The sequence below is a fragment of the Pteropus alecto genome, unplaced genomic scaffold (genome assembly GCF_000325575.1).
Source record: "Pteropus alecto unplaced genomic scaffold, ASM32557v1 scaffold40, whole genome shotgun sequence".
NCBI classification, from domain to species: Eukaryota; Metazoa; Chordata; class Mammalia; order Chiroptera; family Pteropodidae; genus Pteropus; species Pteropus alecto.
The window spans coordinates 6,490,897-6,508,962 of record NW_006431919.1 but is presented as its reverse complement, the minus strand read 5'-3'; the positions used below and the strand labels follow the sequence as shown (position 1 = coordinate 6,508,962).

General features: G+C 39.1%; 1 protein-coding gene across 2 annotated transcripts in view; it reads right to left on the bottom strand.

The window, feature by feature from the left end:
- Window positions 1-18,066, bottom strand: part of SGCD (sarcoglycan delta) — an 818,344-nt gene that overhangs the window by 85,885 nt on the left and 714,393 nt on the right. The gene's annotated exons all lie outside the window — the stretch shown is intronic.

Sequence of the window (18,066 nt, the reverse complement as noted above, 5' to 3'; positions counted from 1 at the left end):
GCAGAGTGAAGCCATGAGGCAAATTCTACATTGGCTTAAAAAAAAATTGATGCCTAGAAATGGCACAATCTGACTCTTGCCTCTCATAAATAGTCACCCAACTGAAAATGTTTGGAAAAACAGCAGCTGAAGCCCTCTTATTGTAGTCAGAGCACAAATCACATAACTTACAACATCTAAACAGCGGTAGAAATGGCAGATGATAGAAAACACTGTAAGACTATAAGATATTTGCCTAATGACAATTAAGCACAAGGTTTTCAGTCAATAATGTTCTTCACTATTATCCTGAAAACTTAAACAGAACAATATGAGATCATTTGAAGTTCAGTGCTTTTACACTATGAGTATTAACATTGATCCCCAACCCAATCTAGACATTTAGCTGTTGACTTTGCTATAAGCTTTTATCTTTACAACTTGTCAACACCAGCTGAACCTTTCTAGCCATAAAAATTGTGATTATCTGATTTGTCCGCTCCCAAGTGTTTTCAAATCATTTAAGACTCAGTTTATCACAGGCAATTGCACTGGATATTAGTTTTTCAATTAAACTGAGCTAGGCAATATCCTATACTTTGAAGTAAAGGTGTTTATTTTTATACATTTGGCATAGTTCTTTGATGCTATAAGAAGGGGCAGAATGATATCTTGCATTCATGTGTGAATTTCTAGAAATCTCTTGCATTGTTATAATGTTTAAAAATTCTCCATTTACCATTGTTATTCCAAATCCAGATTTACCCTGGCATAAAGATAAGTCTAGGAAAATGAATTAGTTTCTTTACTTCTGTAGCAACTATAAAAATATTTAATCTTTCTAATATGAGGAAGAGACTATTACGTGTAACATCAGAAAATAGTGCCTTGATTTAACCTTCTATATAGTTATTAAAAGAAAATCCTGGCAAATAATAACTATTTTTCTAAACAAACATTCTGAATGACTCCTACATGCTAGACACCACAGTATATTTCATATGTAGTAGCTCATTTATTCCCTGCAATGCCCCCATAAAATTGACAGCTGCAGTAGGCATAGAGACATTAGTGTGAGGACATTTAAGATCTTTTTCTGCTTGTAGACACTTTTACTTTTCAAGACTCCAAACCACATCATTCCAAATATATCAGAATGTCTCCATAACCCCATTAAAATACAACTTTTTTTGATGCAAATTTCATAAGAATGTTCATTGTCCTATTATGTACATATTTTTTATTTTGCTCTTGTGATTTCAACTTCGTCATATTCTTTATAACTGTGATAGTTAATCTTATGTGTCAACTTGAATGGACTCAAAGGTGACCAGATATTTAGCTAAACATTTCCAGACGAGACTAGCATGAGTTGGCGAGCCCAGTAAAGCAGCTGGTCCTTACCAATGTGGCATCACCCTACCTGCTGAGGGACTGAAAAAACAAAAATGTGGAGGAAGGAGGAATCTGCCCCCAACCCCCGCCGTGCCTGACTGAGCTGGGACATCAATCTTCTGCTCTCAGTGCTCCCGGTTCCCAGGCTCAGATTGACACCACCAACTCCCCTGGTCCTCAGGCATTTGGACTCAGACTTAATTATGCCACTGGCCTCTCTAGGTCTCCATCTTAGACAGCAGATTATGGGACTTCTCAGCCTCTAGAACCGAGTGAGCTGATTTCTTACAATAAGTCTCTTCATATATCTATATATCTTATTGGTTTTGTCTCTCTGGAGAACTCTGACCAATACAATTACTGAATAAGCATGGGTTGGATTATAGATTATAATGTAGCCTTTGATATGTGTGTATTAAATTTGGGTTCCGAGTGTACATTCTTCATCTCTTATATTTTTGTGATCCTGTGAAACACATCTTGGCCAGTGACACTGTGGAGGCTGCCTAGTGGATGAAACAGGCCTGCAGGAGTCATAGGGCAGTGAGTGACACATTGGGATGTAGCTCTAGGCTGTCTGAAACCCAAGAGCATGCCCTCAGCCACCTCTCAGTACCATCTCCAATCTGTTATCGAACAACTCCCATCTGTCACTACCGCAGTTAATAAGAACTTCCCTTCGACATTCTTAGAGATGCTTAGTTCTTAGCTATTTGAACCCCATTAAAATACAATTAAACGGAACAATTATACATCTTACTAAGGCAAGGACAGTTATTTCTGTTTATTTAATTATCTATATTCTTTAGTCCCAACTCAGATCTCCCCTTCCCTTACCAAGAATTCTATGAAAACTGCAATAGAAAGAGCATTACCTCTCTTCAAATCAGCCACAATTGTCTGACTTACCCATATGGCAGTTAGTATTGCCCATGGACAGCCTTCGTTATTTGAACTGTTACAGAATGCTGTCGAGCTTAATGTTTTACCTATTTCTCATGCCCACTATGATCATCGTATTATAAGGCCTTTGGAGCCAAAGAATACCTACATTTGCAACTTTTGACAATGCCAAAATATGTGCACATAGTAGAACATATATTACAGTTATTCTGACCAATTATCCAAAAATAAGGGATTACATTTTCTTATGTAAAATGAACCTCAAAAGCCTAGGGGCATATTCTTTATCCCGTCCAGACTGTGCTGAGCCTGTTTCTTCATTTTTTTCAGAAACAATATACATATTGTCAGATACAATAACAAAACCTCATCTGCGACTTTGTATCTTACAACTGGCTGTACTAGACTTAAGAAGAAACAACACTACTGCAACTGGTGGCCTTTAGCTCTGCTACCCTTCTAAAGAAATCCCAAGGGGGGAAAGGCTATAATAGAGTCATCCAGTACATTACAGGCACTTGCTATATGTTTGCAGAAAGAACATGGTCTCCATTGAACAGCTGAGCTTGGGTCCTCAGCTTTCTCTGACCTGAGATCACATTTGCTGTGCCGCTGGCTAGGAGTGTCTGGTTCTCTGTCATACTCTCATTTTCCAGCACGGTGTTAGGTCCTCAACTGATATTTGTAAAATGGCTACACACTCATTTGGAACTGAGCTCACACTATCTAAGGTTTTTATTTACCCTGCAGGCATTCACCTCACCTCTTCAACTAGATCTTAAGCTCTCTGTGGCCAATGGCAAGATCGTATGTAGAACTGGCTTTAGTCTCCCAAGGCTTCTACTGGACTCATTTCCAACTGTTAGTGTCATTTCTATGAGAGTACTAAATTATTGTCATAAAACTCCTCATGTGTTACATTTTTAATAAGTGTCCAAAATCACAATCCAACGCATTTTAACTACCTTTAAAATAAAAGCATATGCTAACAAAGGAATACTATGTGGGCTAAATACAAATATCTCTAAAGTAAAATGAGATCAAAAGGTTTGTGGTCTCTTTCTCAGACCAAGACTGCTTATCCTACAAGAGGAGGACTGGGACTAAAGACATGTGGGCTCATGATCACAGGGGCAGTGAGTGCTACAGCTGAGAGCCACACCCAAGCATTGGACTGAAGAACCCACTTTCAGCACTGAATTCTAATGTGTTGTTTTCTCAAATCCAGGCTAATGTGGCACCTGCTAAATGGCAAACCAGCAAAAACCAGAGGGGCTAGACTCTGACAGGTAGAGAAGGTGGGTGATTGACAGGCTCTGGATGTGAAATGAAAATGAAGGGTGAGACACTCATGTTCCCTTAGCGCCCACCATCCAACCAGACGCCCTTCAATTTTGTTTTTTTGCTGACTTTGGCCACAGGGGCCCGTGTGTCCCACATATACTGGAGGACAGACTCATGAATATAGTTTCTCAGGGAAAGGTATCAAAATCTCTCATTAGCCAAGTGACCTTGGGCATAAATCCGCTCTCTCTGATGCTCAGCTTCTTTCTCTAAAAAGGAGGGATATTGATAGTATTCCTCATCTCCTAGGGATCTGTAATGAGATCTCTGGCACATAGCAATTGGCAGATGATAGTTAATAAAGTAATGCTACTAGTACTAAAGTTTTCATGAACCCAGTTCTTTCCTCCTCTTATCTGGAACCCCTATGAGTATTAAAAAATAATAACATTTTTAAAGCACTTGCTATGACGTAGAAACTACTGAAACTGTTTTCATTTGAACATTAGAATAACTCTATGAGGTAAGCACTTTAAATATATATTATTAGGGATATTATCTGTTATGAGACTCAGAGAAGTCAGGAAATTTTCTAGAGTCACACAGCAAAGAGGAGGAGCCAGGATTAGAATTCTAATATTTCAGATCTGGAACTGATGCCCTTGACCACTACCTCAGACTAGCTCTTTCAGCAGACGAAGCCATTCTCTACTTGCTCATCTTTGAGATATGAACAAATACCATTATTTATACCCTCAAGTAATACTTGCTAAATCCCCCAATTGCCCCTCTTTTAAAAACAATTCCCATGTACAATGAAATGAGTTATTAATACTTTTCAAGACGACCATTTCTTTCTAAGTGCTATCAGGTTTCTGATTTTGACACCATTTTTCACTTCCCCAGAAGCTGCAGAGTGAACAACCATTCATCAGGATGAATTTCCCATCCCATCCTCTATCCATTCTTGGATAATAAATTATTCGCAATTTTATTATTTCAAAAAGGTTTCTATTAGAGTCATACCTACTGATTCCTTCTTTTGACACAATATAATTTACTGGCAATAAATGTTCATAAACAATTTGAGTGAAAAATCTATAAAGCCATTTCAGCTTTAAGTTCCATTTAATGTCCCTCAAAAATGATTTCATCAATGTGTTTCCATTAGCTAGTTCTCTGCCCAATAACTTAATTCCACACAATCAATCAGGAACTTATAAAGCCTGTGACAGGATCTATCTAAAGTGTTTTGAATCACCATAAAGATCAGCTCAATGGTCTCTTTTTTTCCCTACTAGCACAAGTAGGGGGTAAACTCTTTAAAAAATCTCAAATGTACTATTTCATTGCCATAGTAACACAAAAGCCAGCCTTTTCTTTCTGGAAAGTGTATTCAGATTTGCAGCTCAGTTTGGTCATGCTTCCTCTCTAAGGGACCTGAAATTCAGTTCTCTGTCTGTGATGTTAGGCCAGTCAGATAGCATTTCCATCCCCCCAATTTCCTCAATATCCTCATTTCCTGTAAAATGAGGGTTCGGATGAGACGTATCATAGCTAAATTTTTTTTCTCCTCAAACCTAAAACTTCATAAGGTAACAATCTAATTAAAAAAGATGATTGTCTTTAGCTACCTTCATTCCCTACCAGGAAAACAGAGCAACCCTGTAATATCAAAGAAAATTGCAAAATGTTTTCCCAGTGTTTAAGGAAGAAACAAATAAAATCAAACAGGCTTTTGTCTATTCAAACTGCATTTAAGAGGTAGAAGTGATCACCAGAAAATAAACCTCATAAGAGAGAAAATGGTAGAGAGCAAAATTTATTGTAGTTGAAATTAAGTAAAAACAACAACAACAAAAAACTTTGTAAAACTCCAAAATTTGAACCAGGAAAATTCAATTTTATAAAAACTAGTAAACACTAAAGTGGCTAAACTTGTACATGTAAAAAATAACCATGAACTAAATACCGAGAGAAAAATCTAGATCTTCAGACTTTGATACAGAAAAATTGAACTTGAGAGAAACCTTGGACACGAAAGAAAAAATGATAATGATAGAAGTTATAATCAGTGAAACTGAAGATAGAAAAATTTATGATGAATCAAATCTTTGTTGTATATGGAAAAGAACTGATTTTACAGACAATAATTTCAAGAAAAAACGTTTTAAAAGGTAAAAAAATGGTTTAAGTTTATTGCTGAGAAAATTGATTAAGGAATTAAACTAGCTTAATGGAGTTTGCTTTGGTTTCCTGAAAAATTAGAGAACTGGGAAACCAAAGACCTGATTTTTAGCGCTGATTTTGCATAAGTTCATTATGTGATCTTTGGCAATTTGCGTTCTAGTCTTATTTCCCCATTTGTCATACAAAGTGGGGATGGATATTAGATAATTTGTAAGGTTGTTTCTAGCCCTGCTCTTTTATAATCCTCCAGATAATCCGGTTGGATGAACCCAATGGATCAGGAGAGGAGCATGGTTTACTTTGATAAACCCAACATTCAATTTACTTAACAAATTTATATCTAGCAGAGGGCTCTACAGGAGAGCTGGAGAGACATGGAGCTCATAATCCAGTAGAATGTAATGCACTCTGGTAGTTTATACTGACTAGTTTAAATAATGAGCAATTAATCTCACAAATAAAAATACACGATAGTGACAAGTGGTGATTAAGACTTGAGAGGAAAATCAAAGATGTCTTTGAAAGTATACAACTTGGGATTATAACCAGGTCTGGCAGGTAAGTTTCCCTATATAGGTGAAGTTTCACTGATATCTGTTAAATAACTAGGGGCAAACCAGTTAAGAGTGGGAAGTAGCAGTTGAAAAGATAATGCAAAGGTGACAAGATTGAGAAGTTCAAATTAATAAAGATCATCCGTGTGGTCAGACCACATTCAGCAAGGGGAGCAGCATGAATGAGACCAGACGGGCGGGCGGGCCGGCCCATGTAATGCAGAGCCGTGTCGGCCACAGCGAAGGTTTTAAGCAGGGATCTGACTTGAGCGAACTGGCATTTTCCAAAGATCACTGGGGCTGCATGTAATAGTCTACATGTGTGTATTTCCTTAAAATTCACATGTTGAAACTCGAACCTTCATAAAGGCCAACCATGCTGGCACTCTGACCTCAGACTTCCCAGTCTCCAGAACAGTGAGAAATACATTCTTGTGATTTAAGCCCCCCAGTGTGTGGTATTCTGTTACTGCAGCCTGAGCTGATGGAGACACTGTGTCATGGAAAGCACAGGATGAGAGAAGATGGGGTGAGGCGGGGGAGAGATGGCAGTAGGCTGGACTAGAGATGGGGTAGTGAAGATGGAGAAGACCGGACGGTTCTAGGGACTATTAGGGAATATCAGGGAGACCAATGGGATCCAGTGATGTGTTGGACCAGAGGGAGACTGAAGGATGACCACGGGGCCCAGGGGAAGAGCTGGAATTGATGTCAAAGCCAAAGGATTGATATTCAAAGCAGCTGTGCCCAAGGCAACCTTTTACTTCTCCAATAAAACCCAGCCTTTTTGGTATTTGGTATTTTAATTGCAATTGAAATTGCCTTTACTTAATAAAAAGAAGCTGCTCTAAATCCAACTATATTTTTCTTATGAAGGTATAAGCAACATGAAAAAGAAAATTTAAATTAAGTCTCCTGTAGTGTTTGCAAGCAATATTTTTTTTAAAAAAAACCTATGAATAATGTAATAATTCCTTAAATAATGAACATTGTCTTCCATGCAAGATAATTTTGTGGTTACTCCAAAGTTTTAACAGAACACATGTTCATATATCTCACATTGCTTAAAATCTTTGTAAAATACATGAGATATGGTTTTTGCCTAAGTCCAGGGTAGAAAACATGGTTACATTTTGATATTTCAATATTATTTAATGTCTAAGAGCCACTTCCTTGAAAACCAACCTTGTCTACAGAATGCTATCCACAGTAGGTATAAGAGAGTGAATTGTGGGGAACAGATCACAGGAAATTCCCCAGAAATGGTGGTGTTGTATCTAGTTCCTAACATGAACTTTCGATTTTCTCCTAATAGTAATTTGCAGTGAAAAATTCATTTTAAGGAAGTGACTTTGGTAATGTTTAATCAAGGATTTAAAATGAAACGAGTAGTCAGTGAAGTTGTAGAGTTTCCACAAATTTCAGAATCAAGCATTTTGAAGATGGCTGTGACCTTCTGAAAACCTTCCCAGACTTCAGCAGCAGATAGATACGAGGCAGTAACTTTTAGTGGAAGAAGTCAATTGACATAATTTAATCCCATCGTGTCTCCCTGGCTGGTGGTGGTATTTAATAAACTGCTAATGTGAAACATGTGTAGTCATTACAAGTTGTTTCCAGGATACATACCAAATATTTTCCTTTTAGGAATTAAGGCTGATTCTCCTAAACCTAAAAGTACAGATAATTAATTTATTCAACACATATTTATGGAGTGCTTACTCCATAAACGGGTTTGTGGGGAAAACAGATTCAGACTTTCTCCTTTACAGGATCATAGATTAATTTTTAAAAATTCAAAAAAATATATATAAACTCTATAGCCATTGCAAGTATTGTAACATTTGTTGTCTATAAATATTCAACAATTACTTTGTGTCCAGCACAGTGCTAAGGCAATATTCAGTGTGAAGCTGATCTTGGCCTTTACGGAGTTTTATTATAACTAGGTAGACAGATATTAGAGAACACATTTAAATCGATTTTCAATGATAATTTTTATAAATCATGCATTCTTAATCAGAGTGATGTAGCCACTAAGGGTACAAAAATTGGTTCTTGGGGTGGGAGGGGAGAAATCTTACTCCATTATTATATAAAGCACAGATAGACATATGGTACGTAAACAGATATACAATATATCTGGAATACTAAAATTTCGTTGGAGGGGAGTAATTAAAAAAAATGTCTGAGATGATTCCTTGGAGGAATGATACTGGGAAAAAGGTTGAGAAACACTTGTGTTTCTGGCTATGACATAGGGCAGGAAGTTTACGGAGCACTGAGTTAGGGGACTTGCCCTAGCATGGGAGGGTCTGCGACAGCTCCTCTGGGGAAACGATACTGAGTTGAGCTCTGAAGAAGGAGGAGTTAGTGAGGCGAAGAGATGGTTTCAATGGAGAGGGTGGAGAGAGCACATCAGGAAGGAGGACATGAGTGAAAGTCGTGGGACGAGAGGTAGCACGCTGCTTTTAAGGCACAGTGAGGAGGTCAGTGTACCTGGACTAGAGAGAGCAAGATTGGCACAAGATGACTTGGTGAGGAAGCTGGGGCAAGATCATGTAGGACCACGTTAAAGTTTAATAGGACTTTCTAAAGTTTGTTACATACTGCCGGACAGAAGGAATCTGGCCCCTTCATGGTATTGCATATCTGCCGTATCAGCTCTGAACAACCTACATTCAGAATTAGTATTACATAATAAAAATAAGGCCGTAACTTATTTAAGCCACTGCTTGTTGGAGTGCCTGTTATTTCCAACCCGATTTAATTTCAATAGTTATAGGACCTGACCATACTCTATAGAATGCATTACAGGGGGTCAGGGGTAAAAACATGGAAATCAGACTGTTTCGGCAGGCCCGGTGAAAAATGATGATGTCCTACAGGACTTATACTGAAAAAAAAAATGGGAAGAGTGAATGCGAGAGCTGTTGAGGAGGTAGAATTGAGATAACCTAGTGATAATACAATATGAGGGGTAAGGAAGTAAGAGAGACCCAGGTTTTGGTGGTGGGGGGCACAGGTTCAACTTTGGCTATGTTGAATTTAAGATAGATATGGTGCTCCCAGATTAAGGTGTTTATGTAGGTAACTGGACACCCAAGTGTATTGCTCAACATAGATTTCTAAACCACTGCTATAAAAATTTAAGTCACTGAAATACAGATAATCATGGAAACCAAGAGAATGGGTGATAGGGTCTGATAAATGATTACGGAGATGTAAAAAGAGCCAAGGCCAGAATTTTAAGAGATGGCAGCATTATAGTTTGGGTATGGGAGGATGAGCCATCAAAGGAAACTGAAAGAAATGGATAGAGAGGCAGAAAGAAAACCAGGAATGGGGTAACATAGGAAGCCAGAAGTAAAAAGTATTTTGAGAAGGTGGGAGGGGATACCTATGTTAACTGATGTTTAGAGGTAAGAATAGGATATAAAATGTCCATGGAATTTAGCGACATGGAGGTCATTTACCTCGTAGGAGCCATTCTTTGAAGAGCTGGGGGCAGACTCTTGCAGGCAGAGGAGTAAGTGGGAAATAAAGAAAGGTTGTAGCAAGAGTCACCACTTTTTTGACAAGAGAAATACAGTAAGACAGCTGAGTATTGGATATTGTATATTAGATACTGAAGACCCAGCTACAGTTAGTAACCAAATTTTACAGGGCACAAGTCTACTCTGTGGGCACAGGCTGGGTAGAGGACATGTGCTTGGTTGCCTGGATGCCAGCATGCATCATGTGGATATTTGGGTTCATCCAGGCTGGGGTTTTAATAGACATGTACATTGAAAGGAGAGTATAACGAGTTCAGGGTTGAACAGGAAGATTGTGAAGAGGAATGTGATAGAGGGAAAGTTATTTAGATGCTTCTAGACTCAGTTTCCAGGTTGGTGGAATGGGGAGAGTAATAATATTTCTCTCATAAAGCTATTATCAGGATTCGAGAATTTATATTAGATATATATGTGCTATATGTGTGCCTGGTACATCGAAGTGCTCAACAGATGATATAGATTATTTATTATAATGGAATAGATGATGTTGATCACAATGACAGAAGACAAGGCTAGAAAGACAAAAGAATATCATTAAACAATCTGAATGCTAATAATGGAGAAGAATAAAGTAACACATATTCCCTTTCAAATATCTAACAATTTAACTGGACCAGCCGTACCATCAAGGTGCACATTTTAAATACTTGTGTAGCATAGGAACCACAGAGCCATTTAAGATTCATGTGTAAAAATATTCCGGCCACACATGAAGAGATGAGTAGTTTACTTAAACAAACTCTACTCTAGAAACCAATAGACCAGAACTCATGCTTGATGTATCATTAAGGCCAAACTGGAAAAAATAAAAGGAATCAACCAAACAGCAAGCAACTTCATTTCAGTTGCTTATGACTATATTATTTTGGATAGTAAATAAAACCACACAGTAAGACAAATAATTTCTACTCGTTGGTTGTGTATAACATTGATGGATCACTGGAGCAAGGCAGCTGCGGACTTAGGGTAGCTCATGAACAATAGAGCATCAGCAACAAGCTGAGAAGGCTACTCGATACAAACCACAGAGCTGCACACAAGGGAGACTCCTTGGTTCTCAAAGATGACGCACTGTGTGTCCCATGAATGAGGTGAATGTGGCCTTTCATCCGCCCTCCCCTGCAGGTCTCTGTGGGACAGATGGCCAGAATGAGAGACAGAGAGAGAATGAATGTGAACAGTGCGGACAGGCTAAGGAGAGCATCGGTTCTGCCTGCCCGTCCCCCTGCGCGTGAGTCAAGATCTGAGTTCTCAAGTGTCTCTCACAGTATGAGAGCAATCAAGACTCAGAGAGTCAAAGGATGCGGGTGACACCTAAGAAAACATATGCACTATTTTAAGGGTTTCCTGGTCATTGAAAAAGAAGCAGAATGCTTTGTTCCTGTGGCCAAGCCGGTGGGGGGTGATGCCTTTCTATGGAGAAGGAAATTGAAACATTAATTGAGGACCATGGAGAAACACTGTCTGAAAAATAATTGGAGAGACTTATAAAGTCATTTACAGGAGACGAAGATGATGATGACTTAAAAAGTGAGAACCACGAGTTGAATTCTTAATAAAAGAGCTACGCGTCTCAAAGCATTAAAACACCTGAATAGTTTAATTTCAGAACATAATCTTATTATGAAGCAAGCCTCAAAATGGATACACTTTACAGGTGACTTAAAGGCTCATTTTGATTATATGAATTTACCTCATCCACTAGCTTTACTGGATGGACAGCATGTTACTTAACATCCATTTTCTCCTGCCAACAAAATACCAGTATTAATCATGGGAGCAAAATATCCACCTAGATAATGACTTTCTCAGACTCCTTGGAAGCTAGGAGTGGCCATATGGCCCAATTTTGTCTAATGAGATGTAGGTAGAAGTCTGCTAGGAGGGGTAGTGGGCAAGCTTTCACATCCTAATAGGCAGATACAGATGTGGCTGCTCCGCTCTTCTTCTTGTTCCTGAATATCAACCTGAATATCAACATAATATCTGGAGTGGTAAGAGCTATCTTCTGACCATGAGACAAAGTCCAAGAGAATTTCAGATATGCTGATCAAGTCGCCAGCAACTGTTTGCCACTGGACTTCATCTTATGGGGGAAAATCAAGTCCCTATGTATTATTTGTTACTCACCCCGCCTAAGGTCAATATCATTCTATGCAAGACCAAGGAGAGAGAAGCAAACTGACCTTTTAAGGGGGTCTCACTCACATACAGATGGCCAACAGATATATGAAGAGATGCTTAATGTCACAAGTCATTGGATAAATGCAAATTAAAACCACAATGAGATATCACTTTACACTTGTCAGAATGGCTCTCAACAATCAACAAACTAGTGTTGGCGAGGATCTGGAGAAAAGGGAACCCTCATACTCTGTCGGTGGGGTTGAAAATTGGTGCAGCTACTATGGAAAACAGTATGGAAGGTCCTCAAAAAATTAAAACTAGAACTACCTATGACTCAGCAATTTCATTCTGGGTATTTATCTGAAGAAATTCAAAACACGAATCTAAAGAGATATATACACCTCTATGTTCATTGCAGCATTAATTACAATATCTAAGATATAGAAGCAAGCTAAGTATCCATCAATAGACAAAAGGATAAAGATGTGGTATGCTTGCATAATGAAACAGTCTTCGGCCATGGAAAAGAATAAAACCTTATGATTTAGGACGACATGGATAGACCTAAATGGTATTATGCTAAGTGAAATAAGTCAGACAAAGAAAGACATATATCATATAATCTCACTTATATGTGGAACCTAAAGGACAAAATAAATGAACAATCAAAACAGAAATGGACTCAGATATAGAGAGCAAACTACTGTTTGCCAGATAGGAAGTAGGTTAGTGGGTCTCAGTGAACAGGTGAAGGGATTAAGAAGTACAAATTGATAGTTACAAAACAGTCACAGAGATGTAAAGTACAGCAGAGGGAATATAGTCAGTGATACTGTACTACCTATGTGTGGTGCTTGGTGGGTACTAGTCTTATGGAAGGGCTCACTTCATAAATTATATAAATGTCGAACCACTGTGCTGTACGCCTGAAACGAAAATAATATTGAATGGCAACTGTAGTTGAAACATAAAAAAAGAGGGCCGTATGCATCACCTAGAACTTTTCTGCTATATGCCAAATGACCAAAAGTTGAGAATCACTCTTACTGCACCTTTTTACTGCACTAAAGTGTCTTCACTGATTGCTGAGCAGGGCTGGTTTTTCCCACTTCTTTGACTTTACTCATGATGTTCTCAGCCAGAAAGTACTTTTCTTTCCTTTTTGTGCATCAAGTCCTTGAAGGTCCAGCTCAAATGCCACCTCCAAGGTGAAGCCTTCTCCTGTCTTCTTCTCAGTTATTGCTGATTGTTCCTTCTTTTGTGCTTCCATAAAACATAACTGATACCTTAGATGACCGCGCACTTCATTCTGTCTTGTGAGATGGTTCATTGAGTGTGTTTTGCCTTCACCATAATGTCAGCTACTTAAAGTCAAGGACCACGGCATGGCGTCATTGTGCTTTTCTAGAAAAGTAGCTAGAAATAAACTTAGATGTTTTGAATTCATCTTGATAGCCTTATAAATTGTCTCTCTCTCTCTCTCTCTCTCTCTCTCTCTCTCTCTCTCTCTGTGTGTGTGTGTGTGTGTGTGTGTGTGTGTGTGTGTGTCCAGGAAAGTAAATGGTTAAGGCTATAGCTACATGGTCTCAGTGAGACAGCCCCCTAACAGCTCTGCTACTTTTTAACAGCTCTCTTGTAACTGCTCCAATTTATTGCAGACAATGCAACGTCCCAGAGTCGATGTGTGACAGGTTTCTTGTCTAATTTACTACCTTCGATGAATTCTTGTTTCTATAATAGAAAGCCCAACTTTTCGGCATGGTGTAATCAGCCTTAAGGCACCTCTTTGGCATTTTCTGTGGCTTGATAAAATTTTGAAGGATTGATTTATGTTGGTTCCCCCCACATTTTTATCTCCTCTCCATTTCAGGCAGATAGCCAGGCCCTTTGCATATTCTTGATGGTTGTTTCTACAAAGTAAACTTTACTTTTTGTGATATATAGTTTGATGGGTTTTGACAAACACATAGTCATGTCTCTACCACCATGGCGCACACGGCACAAATTTATCACCCTGACAGTCCCCTTGTGCTGCCTTTTTGTTGTCACTCCCTCCCTCAAGTCCCCACCCCTGCTTCCCACTGTTCTCAGGCCCTTCCTACAGTGCTACCTTTTCCAGAATTGTCATACAAATGGGATCATTCAGTGTAGAGTTTTGGGTTTTCTGTTTTGTGCTTAGCAAAATGCATCTGAGTTTCATGATAGAAGATTTTCAGTGGATCAGAGGCAGAGCTGTCTTAGATCAATAGCTATCCCTGCCCTTTGTAAAGACCTGGCCTAGTGGAGAGTGTGCTGGCTCTCCTCCAGGGAACTTGCAAGTCAGAGACAAAGAGAGGGAGCCAAGGAGAGAGGGAGATTTTGCTCCTGATTTAGAAGAACTGAAGGATCTAAGGTCTTCTGAGGACCAGAGTCATCCCTAGAGAAAAGCCAGACTCTCAGAGGGCACAGCTGTGTTGTACCCCTAGAAGGCAGGACCCTTGCCACAGGGTCCCACAGCTTCAACGAAGATTCCTAGGTCCTCTCTATAGCATGGAAGTTGAGAGTCAACATACTTTCAACGACCACATAGGATGGGAAAATAAAGATATCAGAGGTAATCCTTATGGACCAAAGATTAGCAGGCTTGCCCATATTTTCTTGATACCATATATGCTTTCTCGATTCTTGAGCAACCCAGTAATAATGGAGCTAGAATTTCCTACCAGATTAATGTGGGACCTCAGAGTCACATTTAGGGAATAAAAGTCATGTTAATAGCTGACATCTATTAAGAGCTTACTACTTGGCCAAACATTTTTCTAAGTGCTTCACATGAATTAACTCATTTGATTCTCTCTACACCTTTACAAGGTATATGACATTATCTCTCAATTTCTAGAAGACAAAGCTGAAGCACAGAAAGGCTTCATAGAAAGTGAATGTCGGAGCAGGGTGTGAACTCAGGCCAATCCAGCTGCAGTGTCTCACGTCCTTAACTCCTCGCTGAATGTGCTAGCTCTTCTTTCATGAGTCATACTCGAAAAGTCTCCCCCAGGAAAGAACCATCTGCAGTACTAACATTTGGTTGTATACATCCTACTCACTGCTGCTTCTTTGCTTACAGCTGTCTAGGTGGCCTGCTTGAATTTCTACCTGTCTACATGGGCCAGTCAGATTCTAGCTTAAAAACTGAAACTAAGCAACACAGAAGGCACTTTCAGTGAGTGACAGGTACTAGACAATAACAATCAACACTGAGAATCATGCTAAGTCCTTTTACAAATATGGCCCCTTCATTTTCATGACAACTCTGTGAGTTGAGAAATATGAAGCTTAGGCAGGTTAAATAACTATTGCTACAAAACTAGTTGGTGATAGAACTGGGATAAGAACCCAGACGAACTAGTCCCCTAGTTCACTTTTTAAACCTTCGAACGTAAATTTGGGACTGGCAGCCAGGTTGAAGTAGCATCTCAATAAGAAAATGTGGCAGAGAAAAAAGAGGCCACATGGGGCCTGAGTGCAGAGGGAACACCTGCGTCCTAGGAGCATCCCTGCTGCAGATCTCATAATGCTTGACAAGTGAGCTTGGCCTCTTTGAAGAGGAAAACACCACTCAGTAGGCAGTTCTTCAGTGAAGGGAGCTGGGGCTTTTCCAGTTCCCTTACTTTGCCATATTAAATCCCAGCCATGGCAACTGTGACAGTCTTGACTTCCTTTTGCCTTCAGCATTTCCTAATGGGCATCAAACACTGGCTTGGTACTCTCAACGAGGATTAGGGAATATAGTTATGAAGAACAGACATGGAAAAGAAAACTGTTTATTATCAACTGTGTCCTTCATCATTGCAAATCTCTGAGACTTAGCAAGATACAAAGTCTGAAGGAAGAACTTTAAAATAAGATGTCACATCTGCATAGGAGGCAAAGGAAAGAAGGCTGAACAATTATAATGGCTTTGCCTATTTAACATTCCCTGTTCTCTGAAACAATTATTTGCTTTGGAGTAATCTACAGGGCCTGATGATCACAGGTCCCTACCTTACACCCCACAAACATACAACAGGTAATATGACCCAGGGAAGCAAATCAGAACATCCAATTTCCCAGAAACTGTTTGCTCCAAGAGCATGTGACCTAAGCTGGGCCAATCAGTTCTTTTGAAGGATTGCTGTGGCTGTCTGAACAAGGGCGTTCCTGTCTCTCTCCTCCTGAGATCATGTCCACAAAGGAGCTGCTTGAAGGAGGAGAGATGTCTAAAGAACCAGAGTTTGCCATATCTGGAATTTTCAATTATATGAGTGAGCAAGTTTCCATCTTTTTTCTTTTTAAAAAATATTTTACTTAAGCCTCATTAATTTTGCTTTCTGTCACTTACTATTGGAAGCATTCAAATAATGTGTTATTTTCCTCGTGGGCTGGAGGAATCTATGTCATAGCTGTCTGTCCCTGACACTGCACATCACTAAAGCAAGGAGAACTGTTCTCTGGAGCCCACACACAAGTCTGACTTTTGAGAAAGATCATTATTTCTGTATGACTCCACTTAAGACACCTGCTCAACATGAAATGGAAATCCACAGGCTAACAGAAGCCGGGCCAATTTTCACCACCAGACAAGAGCTGTGAAAGCGAGTATGCTCAAAAGTGTCCTTCCAGTCCGAAGATGTGTAAGACACCTTTGAGGGCATTTAGCATCTCACTCTTTCTCTCTGTTTAACAAGCCAGGGCCAAGCACACTTTGTGAGCTTTTTATAGCTTTTTTCTCTATTCCTATATCCAGTGCCAAAGTCACACAGTAAGAAAAAACGATGTCTATGGGGTCTGAATTATTTAGTACCAAAGAGTTTGTTCTTAGACACTAAACTGATTACCTTTTAAAGGGGAGGGGGGGAAAGCAAGTGTCAAAACCTAAATCTGCCAAGCTTTATATATCAATTTGGGTATTTGCTAAGTGTATCGTGTGTTGCTTTGTCAATTCAAGCGACAGTTAATCAATACTAATTTGATGCCAGTTGATTCTTCCCTTTCCCTAAACAGGATTAAGGTATACTACTTATGAATATATTCTTTCCCAGGCTGTAAATCCATATGCTTTAATATAAATGCATTAGCATGTCTTTTTAAATGGAATACACTGTACATACAAGAAAATAAAGATGAATAATCAACTGGTCCTGAAAAATTCCTCTCTAATCCATTATGAAATATTTCAGCTTTCAAGGCAAAAGTAAGTAGATCAGGTATTTCCCATTATTTAAAATATGATCTATACCCCAGTCTCTGGGGGGGACCTATTAACACTCAGAATACCTTATGGACATATTGCTTTTTCTAGGCTGGGGCAGGTGAATATTTCACTTATATTTTCCTCCATTTGTTAGTTTGTTTAAACCTTTATTTCTCCCTTCAGTCAATATTTATTTAATGCCTGCTGTGGATTAGGCAATGTCCTAGGTACCAGAGATATAATGGTGAACATTAGTATATCTACAGATTCCACCATTTGCCCTAATATTTTCCAATTTGCCAACAGCCAGCTAGTCCAATACGCACCTAGAGTCAATGCACACCTGTGCTGGACCATCTCAGCCTGTTCATACACACCAGAGCTGGGTTGAAGCAGCAATGACTTAATCTTTGACTATTACTTTCTAGTTTATCTAGGATTTTCACATATTTAGAGCAAATTTTTAATTCTCATAAACATTTATATGAAGGGAACAAGGGAGATAAGCATAAATGACTCATTTATGGTTGAGCATCTAACCAGGCCAGGACTACGCCATAATACTATACCTGATGGACTATAACTGAATCGTTGTAAAGCTTCAAGGAGAGAACACAGGTAAAGCACCCAGAACGGAGTCTGGCACACAGTCAAGAGTGTAATGAATGTTAACTGTGATAATGATAATGTTATTTAGAAATATATAATCTACTGTCAATCTTTCTGCCCATCTGTGCCTTGGTCTATCCACTGGTCCATCTATTTCCCATCTATCCATCACTTCTCGTTCGTCGGGCACTCCAAAAGATGCTAAAGATTCAGTGTTGAACAAGCCCATGCTTTCACACTTCTCATCCTCTAGGGAAAG